We start from the raw sequence: 27971 nt of genomic DNA on the forward strand, positions 1-27971 counted from the left end.
AATGGAATGGGCAAAATATGTCCACAATAGTAAGGGAAAAATGACTGAAATAGCAGTCTTATAAAAACACAGCAAATGCATGAGGAAGTAAAAATATTGCACTTGCATGTGTTTCAGCACAACTGCAAAGTACATGCAGCACAGGGCTGATTTCTGACATGAGTGCATTATGCATCTATAATGGCTATTAATATGCTCATGTTTAAAAAAACACAAACAGGAAGACAATGTGCAACATGTAAATTGCAATTAGAAGAGGTACATAACAAAAGTAAGACTGAATATCACGTACCGATGTATTCTGCCATGCAAACATATGACACCACCAGGCAGCACACTCATAAAGTGTGGTAACAATATTACCTGCAAATGTGTATGAATGATCAAAGGACAGTTATGTAAACTATGGCACACCATTTGCTAGAGCAATAATCATGTGTGTTTTGCTTTAGGGGCATAAAATGTACAGATATGCAAAGCAATAAAGGAAGTTTATACAGAAAGAAAACGGCGAATTAATGTTAACATGTGGAACAGGCAGCAAAGGTGTACACATGTCAGAAGAGAATATATAGACACCATACAGTGATGTTTTTTCATAGTAAAAAAGCTGAAGAACACAGTAATATGTACATATGCAATTAATATGATGCTGCCATACAGTAGCAAAATTGGGTTCATATTATATAAATGAATGCTAGAAATAGCAAACAATATATTATCAAACCCAAATACACGATACCACAAATTTTCGAAGGACTAGATTAGCAATTTGTTTCCCAGGAAAAAATTCACTGATCCAAAAAAAAAAAAAAAAAAAACCTACAGGCAACATAAAGTGGGGGCTGCACCCCCCACACTCCCTGATGTGGAGGGCTGTGCCCCCCACACCTCCCACCTTAAACATACCAACTCAGAAACTGCACCGCAATGAAGAAAACAGCAAAGTCCAGAGAATGGCCCAGCAAAAAGAATCTGCTAATCTGTCCCTTTGATATTCTGTGGTTTCATGCATTTGGGTTAGACAAATGAGCATTTGGTATTTCAAGCATTCAATCACGTAATAGGAAACTGGTAGAATCAACATGTTGAACATCAGTCTTTGCTGTTAGCACCATGGTGATAATACAGACAATTGCTTAGTACAAGGCACACAAAGTACCATGAAACAGCACATCCAAGGGCAAAGTGTCAATGAGAATTTGTGACACATCACAAATGTAGCAAATATACTGCTACAACATGAATATCAAAAGACAAATAACTTGTAACTTTGAAACAACATGTTTGCAAAGTATGCATTGATCACATGCTCATATTCACAGGGGAATGGCACTACACTGTTACATGTGTAGAATATTATAAAACCCATCAAGTGTAATATAACACATATGTCATATGTCATCACCTTATGTTTAGTCATGTGAGCATTGTCAACAAGACAAGTGTATAACATAGGCAAACTGCAAAATGTGTCAGAGCTACCTGTCACATACAAGGTCATACTGGATCAGAGATAACCATCTCCTGGACCACTGTAAGCAGATGTGTTAGGATACATAAAGAGTGCAGAAATAATTTACCTGCATGTCTGTAACACTGTCAGCATAAATGACAGCAAGTGAAGTTCACATGACATGATGATAATAATGGCAGAGACATAAAAGCACATGTCATAACAAAGTAAAATGTTATAGCCCCATACAATCTGGAGTGTGTAGAGTGCATCATGAGGTATATGATATAAGCATAACTGCAGTATGGGATGTGTGCAGAAACTTGCACTTAATAATAAAAGATAACCAATTTGGAATACACCATGGTGGCAGCAAGATAAGAGTAGAACATATAGATAATATTTATGGTTCAGAGGATTCTCCTTGATGGGATCAAATGTCATGAATGATCTCTCCATCAATCTTGCTGAAGGAGTCATGGATGGCCTGCTCTTTGTTTTGGAAAAAAACTGGTCTGGAAAATGTCTGTGACCACTTCATTTATCTGGTCTCTCAGGTTGCCAAGCTGATATAGTGGAGGTCACTGCTGATGTCAGTCTGTTCTAGCATTAACCCTTCCTGGTACTATTACCTCATCATTATCCTGCTGTTAACCATGGTCTTTGAGTCACTGTCTAATAGAAAAGGTTGCACTCATCATCATCTATGGTAGATGGGTGGACTGGCATGGGTCCCAGATTCTGTAACATGACAAGAAGTGAAAATCATCATTATATACATAAAAAAAGCTTTAATGGTAAAATATGAGTAGTTTGTAGTAATATGCATACCAATGTAACAGATTCAAAGACTGTGTACAGTAGTGATTTATTTCTCATATGATCTTTCACTATGGTGAGCATTAATCCATCTGTAATGTTTTTGCCACAACATGCAGTATATCCAAACCTAACACATTACACACTTGTCTGTTATGTCCATCAGATTGTTACAGACAACACATTTGCAATATGTCCATGTAATACAGAATGCAGCAATACCATTAAATAAATGGGTCTGACAAGATTATCTCATTGGGAAGAAACAAACATCATATACATTGTGTGACATTGTAGGGTCTATTAATATCAAAATTGTAGTAGAAATGTAACAGAACTTAGCTAGTGGAAATATCAGGACAGCATATAAAATGGTCTATAAAGGAATGCAAGTGCACACAACAATACCTGAATATCTCTGTGTATATTTCACATGGCAAGGAATACTATAGTCAGAGGTATCAGTAATGCATAACAATATACAGTTATGATATTTGGCAAGGTGTGCAAACTTCACTGAACAAAGACAACTGTGCCATCTAATGGCTATAATCATTTGACTTGTGCACACACATGAATGTTCACTGAATTATATGATATTCAAAGAACAACATCAGTGACTCCCATACATTATTATTTTATTGACATTATAATACTAACATTACTGCCTCATAAAGATGATTACCACATGCAGAAGAAAAACTTTCAAGCCATCCCCATCACATATCTGACAAAAGGGCATGAGCAGCACTGCATCATCACAGCACATAGGTAGCAACAATGTAGGTTAAATTAGAAAAACAAGTGAATGTGTCCATCAAAATGGTAAAACTACTTGCACAGTAACATCAGTTTAACAAAATCACATGGTAAAGCAGGTTGACATCTGGTATAACATGTTCATATTAGTCAATAGCAGCATACCATATAGCCATATAATAAACAGCATTACTTATATGTAAAATCACTCTGTGCAGACTAAGTACAATATTGAAGAAAATCAAAAAATATCACATAGAGAGGCACACACTACAATGACTAGCACCCACATATATGCTAAGGTGCCAATAAGACAGCAACACAAAATGATGCAACAGTAATACATGCAACTTCTTATACACATTGAGATTTACCTCATCAGATATGTGTTTAATGCAAATCACTATACATATAAATTCAAGTATATACTTAGGTTGTTTATGCAAATTATATTAGCATTGCACTATAGATAACACGTAACATGTGGAAGTGGAATGTATGTGTCATACCATTAAACATTGCCTTTTCAAGATACTGCAAGGCCATGTTACTCTATATGTACATAACAGAAGTACATAAAATTGTTGTCAAATCATACAAGAAGAGCAGAACTCAAGCAATGCTCAGTGTTACAACTCTACCAAAACAATGATACTGTGAGAACAGACACCCACAAATACATGAACAGACAAGATATGCACAACATGATGTGAGCTGCAAACCATTACTATACATACAAAGTACTCAGTGCATACTGCTAAGACAGCAGAAAGAGTAGGACCTGTGGTATATAATAGATGTTGCAAGCACCAATCCAGCCAGTACATATAATTTGCATATAACACATTCTCATCTCAAATCACTGTAAAATTAGAACATAAACGAGTAGCATTTAGGTTGTGTCTGAAAGCAACATCTTACCTTACCATGCCCTCCAACAAATGTTTACGCAGATGTACAAAATGTTGTATGCACAATATAATGTGCACAACAAGTGTGATACTAATCTAACACGTACGGAATACACCTTGTTTTGGCAGTATGGGAAAGTTGTGTACTAATTTGCAGTTATGGATGCCATCTACATAAACATTTCAAACTACACACAGAGAAAGGGGGTCCTAATGGAGAGATGAAAAGTCAGCAAGCAAAGGAAAGTAGTAGTGCTGAAACTGAATTCATCCTCAAGTCTTGGTGAGTACCTTCATGAGGTGGACCCTGTTTTTCACAAAATCTCACCAAGGCGACACTGATATATTGACTGTATTTATATAGCATATATCATGGACAGAAGTAAGTCAAAAACAAAAAAAATGATAGCTGGGTGCACAATTCCCAGGATAAAAAAGTACCCCATCCTGGTAGGCACACTGATGCCAGGACGGGAAAAAAATGACAGTGTAGATTCCTCAAAATCTGGAAACATTCCTACAATGGGATTAGGCCAGGCCCAAGATGGCCCTCCTGTTGTAGAAAGAAGTAGCAGTCCAGAAAAATCACAAAAACGATAGGCCAAAGAAGAGCCATAAAGGCAATAGAGTGGACTATTGAGGATAAGAAAGAAATGATGTATTGTTACTATTATGCAAAACGCCCAGAATTACCAGACAGAGGATATACAAAGAGATTAAGAGATAAATTAAAAGAAGAAAGAAAAGTACTTTCACGTGAATAATTGTCAGAAGCTTCAAATAAAAATGTGGGTTCATTAATACAACAGATTTTTGAAAAACAGTATATAGAGCAAGAAACATTGATCTGTTTGGAAAAAGAAGTAACTGAGGAAGTGCGGAAATGTAAACAACAAAACCTAGACATTTTTGAAAAGTATAAAAAAGAAATATGGACATGGGAAAGAAGGCGAGATTTGATATGGTGCAATATTTATGCAAAGAAGAAAGCCAAGTTAACTAGTATAGAGAAAGCAGTTACAAAGTTATTCAAATAGAAATATAGGCAAAGGCATCCAGATATGGAAAATTTCACAATAAGAAAATTAATATCACATAGATGGAATGTGGTAAAGAAGATTAGTAAAGCAGAATTTAAGGAAATAGAAGTTGAAGTTATGGAGTGTCTGAGGAGTGAAGGATTTAATGTAGAAAGTCTAACAGACTGCATTGCAGCATGATGGAGTGAGTCCCCAAAGTAAGGAGGAGCAGGAAGATCAGGAGACATCTGAAGAAGGAATATGGACATGGGAAAGAAAAAAAAAAGATTTTATATGGTGTAATATTTATGCAAAGGAGAAAGCAAAACTAACCAATACAAAAATAGCAGCTCCAAAGATATTTGAAGGGAAATACAGGCAAAGGAATCTGGATATGGAAAATCTTACAATACAAAAATAAGAAGACAAAGAGGAAAAGTAGAAAAGGAGATCGGTAATGGAGAAGTTAAAGAAATAGAAATTGAGGTTATGGAGCACCTGCAAATTAAAGACTTCAGTGTAGAAAATTTAATGCAAAAATCACAACAGGATAGAGTAATGGATATCCAAATTAAGGGAACATCAGTGGAAAAGAAAGCAATTGGTCAGGTGCCATATCAAGATATTTTGGACCCTTCTATAGGAAATCAGTATAAACATTAAATTAAAGCTAGACAGCAAGGGAAGGGACAGGAGACTGAGGAAACTCTGATGCAGTCAACATTGACGAGTGATAGGCCAGTGAAATCACATATGACAAAGCAACAGATGGAACAGGATGAAATTGAGGATAAGGTGCCACAGGAAGATGCTGTAGAACTTTTTATGGAATGCCACAGGAAGTGGAAAACAAAGGATGTGCTCTTAGTTTGGAAGAAAATGAACTAAGGGAAGAGTTGCTTGATTTAATGGACAAAGATAGATATATTAAAATCAATAAAAGAAATAGATTGCAGAAGGTCAATAAAACCCCAAAAGTCAGAAGTCTGATAAAACATATGAACACAGTAATTAGGACTGTCCACAGAGATCCATGCAATATAATAGAAGTAAACAGGTTATGCTACTGTGCAGTACCCACTCTCCCTATTCCTGTGTTGTTGTTTAAACTTGGAGGCTGTTACAGTTGCCCACCCCCACTGTAGATTTGATCTGGGAGTTGGACACTCCCCCCAGTCCCATCTCTTTACCTCATTCTACCTAATAGTCGCCTTCTGCACTTGTTTTTAGTCATTTTTAATTTAATTGCATTTTTTAAACTGTTTGGTCTAACTTTGCTACATACTCAAGTGTGCTAGCTTGCACTGCATTTGAATTGTTTTTACTGCTGTTTTAGTTACTTTTCTGTATGTATATATATATATATATATATATATATATATATATATATATATATATATATACAAATAACAAAAATACCTTTCCTGTAACTAGTGTAGTCCAGATTCAGATTTGCTGTATCCAGGACTGTGTGTAAGCTTCTAATCCCCCCCCCCCCAAGTTTTCTGTGTTGGAGGGAAGCCTTCTAGCTTATCAGTGGGAGAGGTAAGCACTAGGTAACCTATCTACCACATAAGGAGTGGTTCTGGCCCAGAAATTGTAGTTTTTGGCTATTTGGGCAGTTTTTCCATCTCTCATAACTTTTTGATTTAAAAGCCCGCATTTGCACTTGTTTCCCCCCTTTCCTGTAACTAGTTTAGTCCAGATACAGATTCTTAGTTTGAGCACTTGAATTGCCTTATTCATAATCAGCACTTGTTCAGAACTTGTTGTAAGCACTAAATAAGCTATTAATTACTACAGCAGTCAACCTTCCTCATTACCTAGAGGAAAACAGTTTTGGTACTTACTTTCCTCACTTGCTTAGAGATAAACAGCTCTTGTACTCGCTTTCCTCACTTATCTACAGGAAAATAGTTTTTTATTCAGGCATGTACAAGGGTCAGCTCCCAATGTTCTCTCCTGTCTATCTGATGAATCTGGGCATCTTGGGGCAATGTAGAAATTGCCTCATGTACACAGACAACCCTCTCCTCCTACCACCTAACATTACAACCTGTGAGAGATGCACTTATCTAGCCAAACTGGAGGTAAAGCTCTCTCCAATCAAGACTGAACTTGACAGTCAAGAGGAGAAGGTAAACACTTGCACCACACCACACTCATCACATAGTCTCACTAAATCTACACCACCAAAACCCACACATAGAAACACAAAAACATTCGCGGAGGCTCTCAATAATAATCTGCTCAAGAAACAGAGACCTCCAAAGCAGAAATGCAAGCAACCTCCACCTCCCCAACACATCCCAAATGACACATAGCCCACAGACTCAGTGTGCCACTCAACCACAGCCAATAAGGCAAAACAACGTACCCAACACACTAGTCATAGGTGATTCTATAGTCAGGCACACTGATGTCCCACTCACCTGGCTAACCAAGGAGAAGGTTACTGTCAGCTGCCTGCTGGGTGCCAGGATCTGCCACATAACCCATGCACTCAGGTCACTCCACAACAAATACAAATATGACTCTGTCATTGTCCATGTTGGTGTGAACAACCTGAGATGTACCTCCCTGGACTACATGAAAAGAGACAAGGAAGAGCTCTCTGATCTTGTAGCCCAGGCATGTATGACCCAAGCCCAGAGTAGCATTCTGCCATCACCCAGAATGATGAAGCAGTACAAGGACAAAATGATTGACTTCAACAAATGGCTAAGCTTCTGGTGCCATTCTAAAGGGATCCAGTATCTGTCCTCCTGGGATGACATGGTCGACAAACCACAATGCTTTGCCAGAGATGGCCTGCACTTGTCACCCCTGGGATTCCAGATACTGGCTAAGGTTCTTGCCGCCCCTATACTAGGCAAGGTTCAAATGACAAATTCACCACTGTAACAGGAACAGGGAAGCAAAAACTGAGGGTGATGCTACTCAATGCTAGAAGTCTAAATCTCAAAATGCACTCACTCGAGGCACTCCTTAAAATAGAGAATATCGATATCTGTGCAATGACTGAGACTTGGTTCAAGGATCCAGAGAGCACCCCTGCACTACCAGGCTATAACTCATACCACACTTTTTGGTCATGTAACCTGGACCGGAACACCAAAGGTGGAGGTGTGTCCATATTCATTAAGGATATCCACACCTCCAGGATAGTTGCTCAGCATAATACAGCTAAGGTTATCCAACTGCAACTAGCTCTGGGCAAAACTGCAATCCAAATTGTAGCTTGCTACAGATCACCCACCATGTCCCAGGATTCCCACTCCTCTTTTCTTGATGTACTGGAAAATATTAGGGTTCAACCAAACACCCTAATAATGGGCGATTTCAACTACCCCACCATTAACTGGGAAAACTACTCATGTACCAACTCCTTTGCTTGACGCTTTCTGGAATTCATAAACTCCAATGCCCTGGATCAACTTATCCACACCCCACCAAGAGCAACAATATCCTAGATCTAGTCATTACCAACATGAGTGACCGGTGTTCCACACCTGAAGTCAATGCCTCATTGGTCCGATCCGACCACAAGCTAATTACCCTAGATATCCACATCCTGCCCCCACCCCCCCATTAAGGAAACCATGGTAAACAATTTCTCCAAAGCCAACTTCATGCTTCTTAAGACAGAAGTGGTGAACTTCATGACACCCATGCAGATGGACAATACAGTTATGACTACTGAATCCTACACAATTGCACTTTATAAGCACTTACATGAGTGCATGGATCGTACTATCCCAAACAGAACCAAGACGTTATCCTCCAAAAAAGGAAGCCAATCTGGTGGTCCCCTGCCATAAACAAACTATACAACAGAAGGAAAAAACTGTTGCAAAAGAGAGTAAAATCCCATGAGTGGAGGAGCTCCCTAGTCAGCCTCAGTAAGAAGCTGTGATCCCTGATAAAATCCTCCAAAGCTAGTTACGAAAACAAAATCGCCACTGATTCTAAAGACAACCACAAAGCATTCTATAGCTATGTCAAGAATCTCAGTGGCAACACTCAGATCTGCTCTGAGTTACAGCACAATGGCACTAAATATACAGACCCAACTGATATTGCCAACATCCTGGCAGATAGGTTCAGTGCTAACTTTACACCCCTCTCACCCATTAAAGAGCCCATCTCTATACCGGAAGAATACAAAGCTCTTGTAATCACGGCTGCACAGGTAAAAACCACACTCTCCAAAGCCAAGAACACAGCATCCATGGGACCAGACAACATCCCAGGCTGCATTCTACATGAACTACAGAATGAACTAGCACCCCACCTAAGTACCATGTTCAGTTATAGTCTCACCTCAGGCTTTGTGCCTGCTGAATGGCACACAGCGATGGTTATCCCACTCCACGAGGGGGGAGCCATCACAGACCCCGGGAACTACAGCCCCATTAGCCTGATGAGCCTGGTCTTCAAGGCCATGGAACGATCATCATGGAACTTATAAACAAAGACATTGGTAATCTCCAAATTCAGGACCCCACCCAGTTTGGGTTTGCAGATCATGTCTCCTAAACCTGATAGACTTCTTTGAAGCAGTCACCAAAGCCGTAGACAAGGGTAAGGTGGTTCACACAGCTGATCTAAATCTTGCCAAGGCTTTCAACACCATCCCCCACTCTGGAATTATAGATAAACTCACTAAACTAAGTATAAATCCCTATGTCACAAGATAGGTTGCCAACTGGCTCACTGACAGAACCCACACTGTGAAAGTAGCAGACTCCAAATCCGACTTCAGATAAGTGACAAGTGGAGTACCACATGGTTCATTCCTGGGTCCTCTCCTGTTTGGTATCTACTTCTCTGAAGTACAGGCTAACACAGAAGGTCTTTGGCTAATGAAGTTCGCAGATGACTGCAAACTAGGAACCATAATCAAAACTCCTAATGATGTGGACATCCTACAAAAGGGCCTCACTGAGACAGATGCCTGGTGTCAAAGCCATGGCCTCAAGCTCAATGCCAAAAAGTGCACTGTCATCCCCTTTGGTAAAAACTCTGCACCCATAAACTAAAACATAGGCGATAGTATAACACTGAAAGTGTGATAAGAGACCTTGGGACACAAGTGGACAGTAGTCTCTCCTTTGATAATCACATCACCAAAGTAGTCAGGAAATCCTTCTACGTGGCACACCTCATCACAAAAGGTTCCTCATCCAGAAAAAAAGAGGTCATTGTTCCCCTTTACACATCGTTCATTAGACCCATTATAGAGTACAACGCCCCTTTTGGTATGTACCTCTCAAGACATCTGCAACAACTGGAAAGGCCGCAGAAATACCTAACAAAGAGGATTGCCAGTCTCAAACAGATGCCCTTTGTAGACCATCTCAAAAAACTCCAGGTTTACTCCATCGCATATCGCCTACTCAGAGGTGATCTCTGACTAACATACAAAGCTATGACAAACCCAGAGCTGTTGGACATGCTCCACTTAAAGAAATCCCAATCCCTCCAAGCTACATGCTCTAGGGACCTAAACCTTGTCACCACAATAATCAGAACATGCTGGAGGGATAGATTCCTGTCCCAGAGACTTCCCATACTCTGGAATAAACTACCTATCAATATCAAACAAAGCTCCTCATTAGCACTCTTCAAGAAAAATCTTGATGATTGGATGGGAAATAGGAAATTCACCCTGGGGATCACCTATGTGGCTCTGCTCGACAGTGGCACAGGAATATAATTTTCTTGGGTGGCAAAAGCCAGGGTACCTTTTTTGCTTGGCTTGTATAAGCCCCAGGGCTGATAGCCTAGTACCTACCTATGAACCTATGAACCTAAATTAATAACTGATAAAGTTCTACCACAAGAGCACAGGGTAGTGAGGCAAAGGAAGGGGAGAAATCAAATACCATAATGGAAGTATCAAACAGAGAACAATATAAAGCAATTAAGACAAAAACTGTCACTGTTAGAAGAATATAGAATATAGAAGATGGACTAGATCAACAAAAATACTAAGAAAGATGTGATAAAAGCAGTGAGCAGTATTAGAACAGAGCAGGATCTATCATGCACTATTGCAAATAAACTAAAAATGTCAGTGCAGGCAGACAACGAAGATACACAGATAAATATAAAGAAAAGTACAAAATAAGCAATTTAGTGATGACCCAAAAAAAGTGTTATAGAGAATTGGGAAACAAGGTGAAAGGAATTGAAAGACTGCTAAAAAAAGAAGTAGATACATTTTGGAGAAGTATCTATGAAGATCCTGTGGAACACAATAAAAATGCTAAATGGATAAATGAAGTAAAAGAAAGAATAAGAAGTTTAAAGGTACAAGCAATGAAATGGGATGAAGTAACTGCTAGAGAGATTGAAACAAAAGTTAAGAAAAGCCTCTAATTGGAAAACACCAGGCCCAGATAAAGTACCTAACTTTTGGCTAAAAGTATTAACATCTTTGCACAAAGACTTAGCTATGAGTAAGAACTATTTATATGCACATCCCGAACAGACACCAACCTGACTAACAACAGGTAAAACAATGCTCCTACTTAAGAATGAACCTGCAAGCTACCCCAAAAATTATAGACCAATAACTTGCCTACCGACAACATATAAACTATACACGGAAATTGATGCCAAGAGAGTTTAAAGTCATCTAGAAGAAAATTCAATTACGGCAGTAGAACAAAAGGGTAATAAAAGAAAGTCATATGGAACAAAGGATCATCTGATGTTAAATAAAGTCATAGGGGATAACTGTAAAAAAGGGAAGAATCTAAGTATGGCATGGGTTTACTACAAAAAAAGCATTTGATAGTATCCCACATTCATGGATAAAAGAGTACTTAAAATGTATAAGATACATCCTACACTGATAGACTATGTTACAGTGACCATGAAAGAATGGCAGACTACTTTGCAATTAAATCATGATAAAGGGCAAATTACTATCCCAGGGATAAAAATTCAAAGGGAGATATTCCAGGGTGACTCTGTCACCATTACTATTCTGCATTGCCCTTAACTCATTAAGCTGTCTACTGAACAGCTTAGGCCATGGCTATAATGTGGCTCCTAGAAAACAACAAAGTCAAAAGACTTCTCATCTTCTCTTTGTCGATGATTTAAAACCATATAGCTTATCAGACGAGGAACTGAAAGCACAGCTGCAGGTTGTTAAAACTTTTTCAGATGAGATTAGAATGTCATTTGGTCTTGATAAATGTGCAAAAGCAACCTTTAAAGCAGGAAAACTGCAATACCAGGAAAACATCTGTTTGGGACAAGAATGTGATATAAAAAAACTTGAGCAAGAGGGAGTGTATAAATACTTGGGAAATGATGAAGGATTGGCAATAAAACATGAACAAATACGTATGAAACTTAGTAAGGAGTACTTTAGAAGACTTAAATTAATCCTGAAAACAGTGTTGACATCCAAGAACAAAATCCAAGCTATAAACCAATTTGCTCTGCCTGTCCTAACTTACAGTTTTGGAGTGATTTATTGGCCCCAAAATGTGCTGGATAGATTAGATATTAAACAAGAAGGATGCTTCATGCTCACCAGATGATCTATAAAAATCAGTGTATACCAAGATTATATATTCCCCTTTCCTAAGGAGGGATGGGCCTCCTTGAAATTGATTACATGTACAGATCTGCAAGCATGGGACTTCACACATATCTGCTGACTTCAAGAGACCCAAATGTAGTGAAAGTTTTGAAACATGAGGAGAACAAATCTAAGATGACTTCTGTGCTTAACCTAGCAGAAGCATATCGCCATCAAGCAGGAATGGAAATAAATCCAGAAGTAGATAAAAATCAGGCAGCAACTGAATGTGCCAAAAAAAAGAAAGAATATAAGGTGAAACACTAGATGAAAAGGCAAGAAATGTGGTAAAATCATAAATATAGTGGCAAGTATAGAAAACTTCTGGAAGAACGTCATGCTGATCAGGAACAAATGCAGGAATGGTTAAGGAGAGGTGAATTTAAACCAAGAGAAGAAAAGTTAATATTGGCAGCCCAAGACAGTGGTCTACGTACAAGGTGGTTTACAAAGTCCATTCAACATGTGGAAGAAACAGATAAATGTAGGTTTTGTAAAACCCAACTGGAAACAGTCACACACCTCATTGCTGGTTGTGGCATACTAATGGCAGAGGGCCTGTACACCGAAAGGCACAACAGTGTGCTAAGACTGTTAAACTGGGGATTGTGCAAACATTATGGTTTTGAAGTAGATGAGAAGCACTGGAAACATGAGCCACAAAGCATCATAGAAAATGATCAAGTCTTCATCACATGGGATCATCCATTACCAACAGTTGAAAAGATAGATGCTAGAAAACTGGATATAGTAGTCCAAGAAAAGAAGATAAGAGCAGCATTGATCATTGAAATCACCACACTCAGTGATTACAGTGTCCTGCATACAGAGAGATACAAGGTTATAAATTATCAGGATCTGCAAACAGAAACAAGAGCAATGTATAAGAAGGATACCCAGATAGTTCCAATTGAAGTAGGAGAATGAGTCTTATAAAAAAGAGTCTATCATCATATTTAAATAAGCTACCAATACACGTAACTCCATATGAATTACAGAAGGAGTCATTACTGGGCACATTGTGGGTGCTGCAAAGAGCACTTTTGTCTAACATCACGGAATGAAACAATACTAATTTTATTAACTTTAATCATACTTTGACTTAGGAATGGGGTCCATTCCGATCATGAAAGATTTGGAGTAATTAAAAAAAGAAAGGTCTTTAGTTATACAGTGTTCAAATAAGGCTGAAAATATTAACACATACCTCTTTCTGTTCCTGCTCCTCAAATCGGTGCATCTCCTCAATACAGAGAGCATGGCTCCTCACTGTCTCCTCAGCATCTGCAGGAATAAAGGGAGAGGGAATATTAACTGATTACAATGCCTCTGTATTATGAGCTTGGATAGCAATTAATGCTACATTCTTTCTTTGCACAACTTTGTTGGAATAAACACTTTTCATGATCAAGCAGTTTTGTATAAGCCTAGGTAAGAGTTTGCACATATGGATTTATAATTGATAGTGTGCATGCATCTCACACACTAGGATAAATGCCTTTAACTATAGGAAGCTAGATTCAAACCTATGGCATTCAACTATGTCTGCACCAGACTCTAGTACCCTTACCTGTCTAGCTACTTTTTCAGTGTTATGGGGGAATAAGTTGCAGTTATTCAAACTTGCTTAATCTGTGAAAACACAAGGTAAAGCATGACACACAGTAACAGGTGACCCAATCTATGCATGCAAAATTATATACTAAAAATTAATGGTGAATGCAATGTGAGAAAAGCCCAATGTATCATATGAAGAATGATGAGATAAGTGGATGTTACAATTACCAGGTTAATGCTATGCACATAATAAGTAGAAGTGGATTACTTTTACAATGGTATCATGTGCCCACAGTAACATATGAGAAGTATTAGTCCTGCCACATAAGTAGCAGAACAGAAATGTATGAACATTGCATAATCTGACACATTTACAAATGCATAGACATAGTAATGCTATTACAGATATATACATGTTTACATACATGGATATCTTGACATATATACGAACAGATGCAGACTTCCAAATGTAAACATATGTGAATGTATTTACATTTGTGTGTATATAAATACTCAGGTATATAAACATGCATATATATATATATATATATATATATATATATATATATATATATATAGTCCTGTGTGCTTCTGGATTCTACTGCCATGGTGGTCACTTCATTTCTGTAATGCCCAGAGTGGCTTCTATTTAATATATAAGCAATTTTTTAACAGAACTTCTGTAAGGTAATTGTTGCTCGTTCATCTCTAACACAAATAATAAGAAGGCTTGAGGTTTCATTCAGATGCTTTAATACAAAGAAACACATGAGTATGGGTAGCAGGATCTTTAAATATGAACAAACTAGTTAACAGACAGAGCTTACATACATACATGTTCACATCTCAACATCTAACAAAATGGGAGTCAGGTTCACCAAGTGCTCAGTATTTATACTCTAGTGCAAGCCCTTGGATAGCTTCTTAAAGGTATATATACACACACGCATTGATCTACAATCTCCCTCTTAAAAAGATTGCCTTTTATGCAAAACAATAGCAGAGATAGGCATGCATGTATGTTTAGAAACAGGGACAGTCTGCAGTGCACAACTTGGATCAGGAACTTCTGACTTCATCATATGATCAGGAATGTCCTCTGGAACTTCCACTGGAATTGGAACTCTGGATAATTCTGAGATAAAGATTTTTTCTCACAGGCTATCTGCTGTGTTATAGTCTGACACCAGTAGTAAATGCTTCCAATTCTGCCTAAAGTTTCCTTCTGATGCCACAATGTACAGTCTAAGTTCTGGACAAATGTTCTTCACAACACCAATCTAATCATAATCTTTGGACATTGGATCCTTACCACTTCTCCCTCTTGTAATGGATTGAACAGTCTTATTGTAGCAGTACTTCTGGGTTAGGCATTTCCTCAACAGATTATGTTTCACTGACCTGCTGTTCTTGACATATGGAATCAACAACTAACTACTGAGTGGTAATGTTGTTTTGGCTTATCTCAGCAGAAGTCTCTGAGCAGGTGAACCAAGATGTTTATCTCATGGAATATTTCTGAGATTAAAGAGATTCAGGAAAACATTACTATTATCTCATTTTGACTTCTCAAGTAAATGTTTTGCACTTTGCACTGCACATTCTGCCAAACCATCTGACTGCTGGTACTCTGGACTACTTGTGACATGAGTAAAGTCCCATTCTTCAGCAAATATTTTGAACTGTTGGCTTGTAAACTGTGTGCCATTGTCAGAAATAACTTTGTGCAGACTCCCATGTACAGCAAAATTATGCTTTGTCTTAGTTATGACTGTACTGGATCCTAGATTAGGAAGCAAGTCAATCTCGAACCAATTGGAGTAGGAGTCTACTAACACCAAATCATTTTGACCATTCCACTCAAAGATGTCTGTGGCTGCTGTCCACCAAGGTAGTTGCAGAATCTGATAAAGCTGAAGTGGCTTTTTCTGTTGATGAGGCTTTGTACTATTACACATGGAAAAAGAAGAAAGTGCTCTTTCAATGTCTTGTGACATAGAAGGCCAAAATACTATCTCTCTTGCCCTTGTGTTGGTAGATTTGGTTCCTGGGTGACCATAACACAAGATTGTAATGTACTCTTGTTGGACGGACTTTGGAACAATTACTTTTGGACCTTTCATTATGATACTTTTGTCAGGCAAAATCTTATCTCTGTATGGAAAATAAGGTTGCAGTTCTTGAGACAAGCTAGATTACTTGGGCGGCCATCCATGATTGCTAAAGCGGTTGAGTCTCTGTAAAACTGGATCCATGGCTGTGTGATCTCTCAGCTCATCAAGATGTGTGGAAGAAAAATTTCTCACTTCCATGACTTCAAAATCATCAGTTGAATGAGAACATTGATTTTCACTCTGTTCACTGGTATTTCTTGGTGATCTGGATAATGTATCAGCAAGATAAAGAAGTTTTCTTTTCTTGTAGGCAAGATTGATATTGTACTTTTGCATTCTCAGCATCATATGTTGCAGTCTGGCTGGAGCTGAATGCATAGACTTTCTCAGAATAGTGACTAATTGTTGATGGTCTGTTTCAGTTTGGATAGGTCTACCATAAACATAATAATGGAACTTGGAACATGCAAACACAATTGCCAAAACTCTATCTCAATATGGGTGTACTGCTGTTAAGTTTGGGTAAGAGTTTTCAATGCATAGGCAACAGGTATTGATCGTCTTGCAAAATGGCTGCACCAAGACCAAATTTGAAGCATCACAGAAAGGTGTAACTGGTTTGGGAACATCATAGTATCTAAGCATTAGTGGACTAGCAATTCTCTGTTTCAGGACATCAAATCCTCTTTGGTGTTGCTCTAAGACCAGGATATATCTTTATGTGTCAGCTCTTTGAGTGGTGCTGAAAGTTAGCTCAAGTCTGGAATAAACTTGCCTAGGTAGTTGACTATGCCAAGGAAATGTTGCAGGGCTTGAACATTGTCTGGAGCTGGCATCTTGAGAATGGCTGTTTGCTTTGAAAGATCTGGTCATAGGCCTGTGCTTGTAAATAAATGGCCAACATAGGTAACTTCTTGTAGCATGAATATGCATTTGTGTAGATTGAGCTTAAGATTCACTTGATGTGCCCTTTCTAGAAATTTTCTGATATTTCTGTCATGTTTGGCTTCATCACAACCTCCTATTAGTATGTCATCTACTATGATAGCTCAAGGATACCCAGAAAAACTTGCTCTGTTGCATGCTGAAAGACTTCACTTGCAGAATTTATCTCAAATGGCATTTTCAAAAATCTGTACCTGACAGAGTATTGAAAGTAGTGAGCAATGAGAATTTTTGTCAAGTTGAATTTACCAAAATGAACTATTTGCATCTAAGACAGGAAACAATACTGGCATTTGGCATTAAGGTTTTGACTTCTTTGACTGAGCATTGGATGATGAGATCTTTTTAGAGCTTTGTTCAAATCTCATGGATCAATACATATTCTGATGTCATCTGAGCTTTTCTTATGAGCTACTACCATGGAAGATACCCATTCAGTAGGAGTTGCAGCTGAACAAATCACAACTTGTAGCAGCATTTTTTCTAATTCAGCTTTAAATCTGTCCTGCACAGCTATTGGAACTATATGGGCTGGCCTAAAAACTGGACTGACCTCTGAGTCTAACTTCGTGGAGTACACAACTTGAAGTTTTCCTAGTTTGTCTTGGAAAAGATCAGCATAGGTAGAAAAAATGTGCTGGGCAAAATTAGAGTAGTGGTCTTTTAAGCTAACATGATGGGCTTCCTTATTAATTTAAAGCAGTCCCATTTTTAAAGAGTGTCTGAGCCCCAATAATGACTGGACATGCCTCTTGACCGCATAAAATAACAAGTCATAGCTTCTTCCAGCAGAGTAACATGAAATCACTACTGAACCTTTGCTTTGAATTTCTTCACCTCCATAAGCAACAAGTTTTGCACACATTGCCAAATCAAGATTTTCATCTTTACACACACTCACAAATGTTTCTTCAGACATAACATTGCACTTAGATCCTGTATCATCTTTGAGCTCTATGGGTTTGCCATTTTTTCCATTTATCCAAACAGTAAAAAATATTTAATTTGTGGCCCTTAAATATACTGCTTTGACTGTTGCATGAAGTACTGACACACCATCAATATAAAGAGTAGGCTTGCCAATATCTAACTGATCAACTAATTTCCTAAAATGTTCCCTTTTAATGAAAGACAGTGGGCCTTTTGAGTTACAGAACCTTTGAAATTATTCCATTTATTGCATTTGTGGCATTGTTGACCAATAGCTAAACATTTCTCCCTTTCAGATTCATGATTACCACCACAGTTATGACAGTTGGCAATGCAACTAGACTGGGGCCAATGCCTTGAGTTTGCTGACTCACTCTAATGCTTCATTGAGATTGTGAGGAGTCTGGAATTTGTTAGAAATTTCTGAGGTTTACCAGTAGGTGCTACAGGGGTGCAGGTGCCATGTGCTTGGGCCTGTTTCTTTTAGTAATGTACTGCATACTATCAACATGAGCTTTATCACTGTACGTTCGAGGACTCGTCTCATTAATAAAAATACTTGTGTACTTTTCTGTAAGCTCATATATCTGATCAATCTCAATGGCCTTATTCAAAGTTAAATCACTGTCACAAAGCAAAATCTTTCTCACAGCATCATCTTTGATGCCACACACACAAGCTTGTCCTTTATCAACTCATCCCTTAAGTCACAAAATCTTCACATTTTAGCTTTATTTCTCAGGTCAGTTATATATGCTGCAAACATTTCACCAGATTTTTGATCCCTTGTATAAAATAAGTGCCTTTCAATTGTAACATTTATCTGGGGGTTGCACATTTCTCTAAATTTACATTTTAAGCACTCTGGCTAATCCCTTGATTCAGCTTGTACAACAATATGATGGTTTTCCCCCTCTCCAGCATAAATAGCAGGTGCATACACAAAAGAGCTCTCCCTTTCAGTGGCTTCTGACCAAGCTAAATTAAGTAGAATAAAGGCCTTTATACGGTCATCTTTATCAGAAAATGCAGCTTGTATTAAAATGTACTCTTGCTCAAACACTCTCCAGTTCTTAGCAATATTACTGTCAAACACAAATGCAGTCTTTGACATTACTATCAAAATGACAGTCATATGAACTATGGTTTTACAAAATTGAATGGTATTTAATTACATACTAGCATCCAAAGGGGGAATCCATGCCCTAATAGGAGAACAATGTTGTACATTTATTCCAGATAAAACTGAGTCTTTAAAAGAGAATTTAGAGGTCAAAGTGTCACAACATACTAGAAAAAACTGGAATGATGATTGGAGTGAGTGGCTTAGTAATCTATTTACAGGGTGGACAGGAAAAAAAATCATTATGTTTTTAATTGCTGTTATTGTTACTGTGCTGCTTGGTTGCATATTACTCACATGTACTAAAGTTTGCTTAACAAAGGTTAATCAAAAAGTTGCTGTTGTCAATTGCCATAAATAAAATGTATTGCCAAACAGTGATGAATTTGTCTCCCTGGTCAAAAATGAAAAGGGGGAAATGCTAGACTGTGCTAAACAATGAATAAAGGTTGAAATCAATTCTGCTGCAAATATGCAAAATAAATAAAGCATACAATAAAAGTTTGCTTAAATGTAGGAATCGCGCTTAGCAATATGTAATGAGCATCCATACTATGTGACATAGCCCTCACTGTGTTTGAAAAACAAGGAATATCTGTTAATGGACATGTTTCCTTAAAGAATCAGCAGAAACTGTAAAAAACAAATTTGCATGCTTTCTCACAATATTAGCAATGATGTTTGGCAGATGAATGGACATGCCTTTTACAAAATCAGCAGTATATGCTTTCTTACAAGATGTTTCCTTAAAAAGATGTTTCTTACAATATCAGCAACAAGTTTAACATGCTTTCTTACAGATGAATGGACATGATCAGCAGAAAAACAACTTGTACATGCTTTCCCACAAGGCATTTCCTTAAAAAAACAAGTCTGAAAAGTAAACGATTACATGCTTTTTCACAAGCAGATGTGTTTCCTAACAGATGCTTCTGTAGAAAGTCCAAAAAGAGATAACAAGAAGAAAAACAGGATCCAAGAAAAGTATAAATGGACTGGACAAAGCAAGCTGTGTTAGTATTTGTAGAAAAACACTTGTTTCAAGGTATTGTGTAGGAGAATTCTAATTCATACTGATCGTGAAGTAAACCTTGTACAATAAAGCTAAAAGCTGCAATGATATAGTACTTGCCATCTGTTATAAGAATAAGTTATTTAATAGTAACTACGCTAAAAGTAAAATTGTATTGTGCTGCAAAGTATATTTCTTTATCAGTGTGTAATTTGCAAGGCTCGATGCCTTAAACAGGCTGCTGATACAGTTATGCAAATCCCTGTTATAACCAGAGTCTGATTCAGCAGTAAACAGCCATCAAGACTTTGTGTCTTAAGAAGACTTTGGTTAAGGGACAGTAAGTACAGCACAGCAGCACCTTCAAAATTAATTTTTCAAGTTTCATCAGACTTTTGATCCCTTGTGTAAAATAAGTGCCTTTCCATTGTAACATTTATCTGGGGGTTGCACATATCTATAAATTTACATTTTAAGCACTCTTAGTCCTCCCTTGATTCGGCCTGTACAACAATATGACAGTTTTCCCTCTCTCCAGCATAAATAGCAGGTGGACAGACAAATGTGCATTCCCTTTCAATGGCTTCTGACCCAGCTAATTTAAGTAGAATAAATGCCTTTATATGGTCATCTTTATCAAAAATGCAGCCTGCATGAAAATGTATCTTGCTCAAACACTCTCCAGTTCTCAGCAATATTACTGTCAAACACAAGAGCACTGGGATTTTGAAATCCATCTACCAGTCCTATAAAGTATACATAAACACATTGAAAATATGGCCCTTTGTAAATGTGTACAAACAAACAGTTTTGTGACCTTGTAACAGCATTCAAATGCACAATAAGCTCTCCAAAATACGTTACTTTGTGAAATATGAATTGCAATGGTTGTACTTTGTGAAACATGCCCTGTAATGGCTGTACTCTGTGAAATATGCCTTACTGTAACAGTGCACAAACATGTGAATGCTTTATACACTTCTGAAAACTCAAGATATCTTTGCATAACATGACAAAACATATGTTTTTCAAAAATGCAGTCATTTTCCCATATTTTATTAGTTTTTGCAATATGGACTTTATTTCAAACATTTTCCATAGTAATTCAAAGATTTTTTTAAATAACATACATATCTGTTTATGTGAATATCATTTACAACATTCTGTATGCCCCTCTTCATACTATACAAATAAGAAATGGCGCTGAGAAAGATTTAATATGTAAATTTGTTTCTGACCTGTTTTGTGAAGTTTTACCACTTTTAGGAAGATTCACTCAGATACATTCCTTCAATCATGTCCAAGTGCATTTAAGCATTTTAGCCATGCAATTTCAAACTTCATATGCCCTTTAGACATGCCTCTTCTGACATCATGTCTCTCGTTTATCTCTAAAACAAATAATAACAAGACTTGTGATTTCATTCAAATGCTTTAATAAAAAGAAACACAAGGATGGATAGCAGCATCTTTAAATATGAACAAACTAGTAAACAGACAGAACTTACATAGATAAATGTTCACATGTCAACAGCTAACTACAAATTCACAGTCAGGTTCACACATGCACAGTATTTCTACTCTAATGCAAACCCATGGATAGCTTTTTAAAGGTATATACACACTCGTTGATCTACAGTCATATTTGTGTTTTAGTATATGATCTTTTTATGCCATGGATAGCAATATATTTAATCTATGTCCGTGATGACTTGCATAATACTGACTATGTAATGTTTATTTTAGATGCCATTTGTCACACAACACAAGTCAAGCAGATGCCATTTACCTTTATATATATATATATATATATATATATATATATATATATATATATATATATATACATATATATATATGTATATATAAATATATCTATATATATATATATATATATACACACACACACACACACACACACACACACACACACACACACACACACACACACACACACATGCACACACACACACACACACACACACACACACACACACACACACACACACACACACAAAATAATATATAGTCTGATCTCTCTCCTCTTGCCATCTTAGTCTCTATGTAGACACCTCTCTCTCTCTCTCTCTATAAATATATATATATATATATATATATATATATATATATATATATATATATATATATATATATATAGATATATATATATATATATATATATATATATATATATATATATATATAACTATATACATGGGTCTACGTTGTTTCATTGAAAGCTCATTTCACTGAATTTCAATTCACACTGACCAAATTGCTGAAAGATCAAATTACTGAAAACTCATCTCACCGAATCTCATTTCACTGAAGTGAAGTGCTGGCACTACTGGCACTGTGTAGAGTACTCTAAGGCAAGTTAAGGATATATCCCCTTTTCCCCACTGTAGTGCAGTCCTGTACTTAGTATATATAGATAGGGGGATGCGGGGGGGCACAGTCCCCCACTTTGGGGGGGTGTTGGGCATAGCCCCCCACTTAGTTTGGGTACACATTTTCTTCTGGAAAAAGTTAGCCATTGGGGTTATAAGTATGCATGTCTACAGTTTAAAATGTATGGTTTTGAAGCTTTTGGTGAAATATAATATAAAACCAAATTAGGTGAGGGACTACACCCCCCACACCCCTCCTAACTATATATACTAACGCCAGGATTGCACTACAGTGGGGAAAAAAGCATATAGCTTTTACTTGCCTTGCAGCACTCTACAGAGCACCAGTGCATCACTTCAGTGAAATGATATTTGGTGAAATGAGTTTTCAGTAATTTGAGCTTTCATCGATTTGGTCAAAGTGAAGTCAAATTCAGTGAAAAGAGCTTTCAATGAAACAAAGTAGATCCATATATATATATATATATATATATATATATATATCTATATATATATATATATATATATATATATATATATATATATATATATATATGGGTCTACTTTGACTCATCAAAATAACACTTTAGCTAAACTCAGTTTCGATAGTCCGGTTTCATGAAACTACAGATCACCAAGCAATTAAAAAAAAAAAAAAAATACACTACAGTATATTATGCAGGGAGGCAAGCCCTCTGCACCCCCCACATCCATGTTTCTAATATATGCCAACTCCGAGATCTCACTACAGTGGGGATAAGGGAAAATTACCTTAGCCCCACTTTTTTATCACGATCAATAGCAAAAATCGTGGTGATTTGCAGTTTCACAAAATTGCATTTCTACAGAAATGCACTTTCGTGAAAATGGACTAGTGAAACTGAGTTTCGATGAAGTGTTATTTCAATGGGTCAAAGTAGACCTATATATATATATATATATATATATATATATATATATATATATATATATATATATATATATATATATATATATATATGTATATATATATATATATATATATATATATATATATATATATATATATATATATATGTATATATCTATATATACACACATATGTATGGATCTAAGATGTTTGATTGAAAGATCAAATGTCTGAATCCATTTAGGGTGAGCATACTTATGTGAAAGTGCTTTTCACTGAAGAAGCACTTTCACGTAAGTATGCCTGTTGCCGAGGCCATACTATGGTGCGGATAAGGGAAAAATTCCCTTTTCCCCACTGTAGTGCTTTCTCGGATGGACAATATTAAAGTAGGGGGGACGTGGGGGGCACAGCCCCCTGCAGAAACATTATTGCAGTGTTTTTTTTTTTTATTCAAGCACTTTAATGAAAGAGCTTTTTCGATGAAAGCGCTTTCGTTAAAGTGTGTTCAGTGGTTATGGATTCGGATGTTTGATCTTTTGATCAAACGTCCTAGATCCATATATATATATATATATATATATATATATATATATATATATATATATATATATATATATATATACAGACATATATAGCATTTATGAATAAAGATAAATGGCATCTCCTTGACTTGTGTGACCAATGGCATCTAAATGAAACATTACTCAGTCAGTATTATTCAAGGCATTGCAGACACAGATGAAATTCATTGATATCCAACACAAAGATGACCATATAGATGTTATGTTAAAGAACATGCTTAAATGTTAAATAGATGTCATTCTGGGCATTACAGAAATGAAGTGACTACCATGGCAGAAGAACCCAGAAACACACAGTACTGCAATTGCTGACAGTACCTAGAGTGCTAAGCCTTCACCTCTACCACATTCTACGGAGTACATATATACATTTCATGTAAAAGAAGTATAATTCATAACTCATTCATTTTGATGCATGTTTTCTTGCAATGTTCACCTATTTCTAACTGAGCCAGAAGGTAATATATGTGAACAGTCTCAATTACGTCTGAGGTTATATATTTTGTTTTTCTATAAATATTTCAAAGGAATCACAATGAGATGCTAGTTAGTGAACTATATTGTATGGAACAATTATGATGTTCTGAGAATAACAAACAAATGTCTAATAATCATTGGCCTATGAGCTCTAGGCATTAACACATTCAGACAATAAAACACATGCACGTACTTTCATACATCAGCACTCAGCCATTCGACATAGTCATATTATGTGAAGTTAATAAAAATAATTTTATGCATAACTAATTTGATTTGCAATGATTTTGTGGGTGTTGAACTACTGACACTCAGTTTTACTCTACACTGTTTAATCAGTTGATCTCGTGGTCATAATAGTGGCTCAAGTTTTGTAAAGATCATAGATTCTGGTACATTAAAAAATATCAGTGCAAAAGTTGCGGATAAGCATGCAATATGTAAATATGCCTCGGTGAATATAGAATACCTCAGCACATAACAGAGTTTCTCAGTAGCAACAGTGCACTGTATATCAATCACATCTGTTCTATAAGTCAAGAAAACTGTCTCAGAAAGTCTGATGTACATTAACAAAGTTAAGGAAATACTATCCCAGTCTAAGCTGCCTGACAGTCATAAATACATATCTACAACAAAAATGTCCCTAGCAAGCTTAGAGACAGCTAAGGGATATCTTCATAAGTCATTTATTGGTGAAATATACTTGCACTTAGTTAAAAGATTCCAATGACATCCATAACATTTCTAATAAAAAAGTTAGTAAAGGTGAAGGGCAATCACAGCCACATCATCACAGCTAACAGTAGCTAACAATGGGTGCAGGGTATGTGTGGGGAACACAGGTAATGCACACACACACAATGAAATGGGGAGATAGAAAAGCAGACATAGGGTATGAGTGAAGAACAGGGACACACAAGAGGATATTGGAATAAGAAAATCTGAGGGACAGTAAGAGGGGCATGGGCAATGTATTTTTAGTGGGATAGGTTTCATTTCTAAGCATAGAAGGAAAGGTAAAGATAGAGAAAGAAGAGAAGGTCATCATAGCAGGTTTACTCATATAACAAATATCACATCACATGACAGACAAAGGTGACAAAGGTTGGAAATGAACAGTAAGGAGAGGTAAGTTAGATGGCACACTGCACAATGTGGGCAATGGGAAGTTGACAAATAGGGTGGGGATGCATAGCAGCCATGGTAAAATGCAGAAATACATAAGTACCTTTGTACTATTACATTATGGCATTGCAAAATGTGTGGCAGTCATTCCTGGATGTGTATGACTAATGGCAGTTGTGTCTTGCAGGGTAATAAGTAGGGATCACAGTACATATTGAGCAAATAATCCAATATCCAAGTAGTCTGTTAGCATTGCAGGTCAAAAACCATCAAAAATGAACAAATGCAGCCCCTGGAATGCCAGAGAATACAGAACAGTACCTCTGACTATGCATGTGAAAAGCAAACAACGAAGCACCCTCCAAACAGCAGAATGGTAGCAAAGCAGAAAACTGGCTGCTACCTATGAAAGTAGATATACATAACCTAAATAGATGTGTAATGGAATGCCTATATCACACTCTTATGCCACGTCAAAGGCAATACAAACATGTAGATGTATATGTATAACCTTTGCTGGCCTAACAGGAAATTGATTGAAAGCAATGTCAATACATACATACACAGCATGGTCACAAATATATAATTGATGATATATCTATGATTAATGATATATTACCAATATCAGGTTGAGCACATGCATTTCAACAATGTACATTGGTTTGTATGTAACAAACAAGTATAACAAGAACAAAGATGTATTTATTACAAGCAGTAGCCAGCAACTTGTGTGTATATGCCCTACATCTGTATAATGGCCATAGAGTTGGCACAAGTTGTCCATGTAACAAAACAACAAAATGAAAATGGATGATAATTCTAACAAAGGTGAATATATACCATGCATATGTGTAAGATATATAACAATTCTACAAAGGAGGAAGGGAGGTGGACAGCATGGGACCACATTAAGGAAGACATGGCATCAAAACTCTGTAGCCAAATAATAAAGCAGGACGATAATATGTAAGGTGACACATTGCAAATGCATGTGTACACCACCTCGGTTGGTGCTGAAGTCAGCCTAAACTACATTGCAGTGAATGGCCAATGTATGTCACATGGGTAGACTGTATTGCTGACGTCAACAAAAATGGGCATGCATAAATCACACACACAAAATTGTGCAATCATATAACCACAGCAAGCATAAGTAAGCAAGCTGTGAACTGGCATCACATACACAAATATACTGTCATACCAATGTAAAACATTATGTGGAATAAACACCTGTGGCTATACGTCACTGAACCTGGTTATCACTGAGCAATTGATAGTCCTGTGGGCAAAATTACAGCATATTAACATGAAGTCAGTGACTGTTCACAGATCCAAGGTACAACAGTCTTTCCCTATTGATTGGAATATGTGTAGAGACATGCACATAAATTATTGCTTATGCACACCATTTGCTGAAATGTGTGAATTTATGTGAATAAGGAATGGATGTGAAAGTGTAACAAAGGCCAGAGAAGTGATACTATACTGTTTACTGCATAAATTATAATTACTGTGATGTATAAATGAAAGTTACATTGGCAGTCTAAGAATTCAGTAAAGGCAGACTGCCCATATGTATCTGATACAGTTATGTGAAACAACAGGGCATCAGCATTGCCAGCACATGCCACAGACAGTACCATTCTGCCAGTATGATAATATGACAATTGTCATCCAAAACACAAGGGCAAGGAAATGTCCTTCTTTTCAACACACATGACATGGCAATCCACAAATCATACCCATACCACTGTGGCATTTGTGGAATTTGAGCAGCATGTTATTTGTGAGTTGTTGTCAGTACCACACATGTATACAGTGGGATTGTTACAACAATAGCAGTATATTAACTGCCAATTCTCATGTACAGCTGAATGTCAAATAAACTTCTAATGTGTTAATGTGTGTCATGCACCCATTGAAACATAATGCTAAATGTCAAATGACATCTGTTGTGTACATTTGGATGTGTATCACATAATCATGGAAACAAAATGTTCTGCATGCATAAGTATACATATACAGTTCAATCAGATCTATACTAGATGCTCGAACTTTCAAAAGTTCGACTGTCATATGGTCGAAAGTTTTAACGGAGATCTCAGTACAGCACGGAATGGGAAGATTTCCCTTTTCTGCACAGTAGTGTGATTTCAGAGTTGGTATATTTAAAGAGCGGGGGGGTGTTGGGGGGCTTGCCCCCCTGCTTAAAACATTCAGGTAGGTTATTTGCATTGTTTATTTCTTTTTTTTTG

The sequence above is a fragment of the Protopterus annectens genome, chromosome 7.part0 (assembly GCF_019279795.1).
Source record: "Protopterus annectens isolate FY-2018-M chromosome 7.part0, PAN1.0, whole genome shotgun sequence".
Lineage (NCBI taxonomy): Eukaryota > Metazoa > Chordata > Ceratodontiformes > Protopteridae > Protopterus > Protopterus annectens.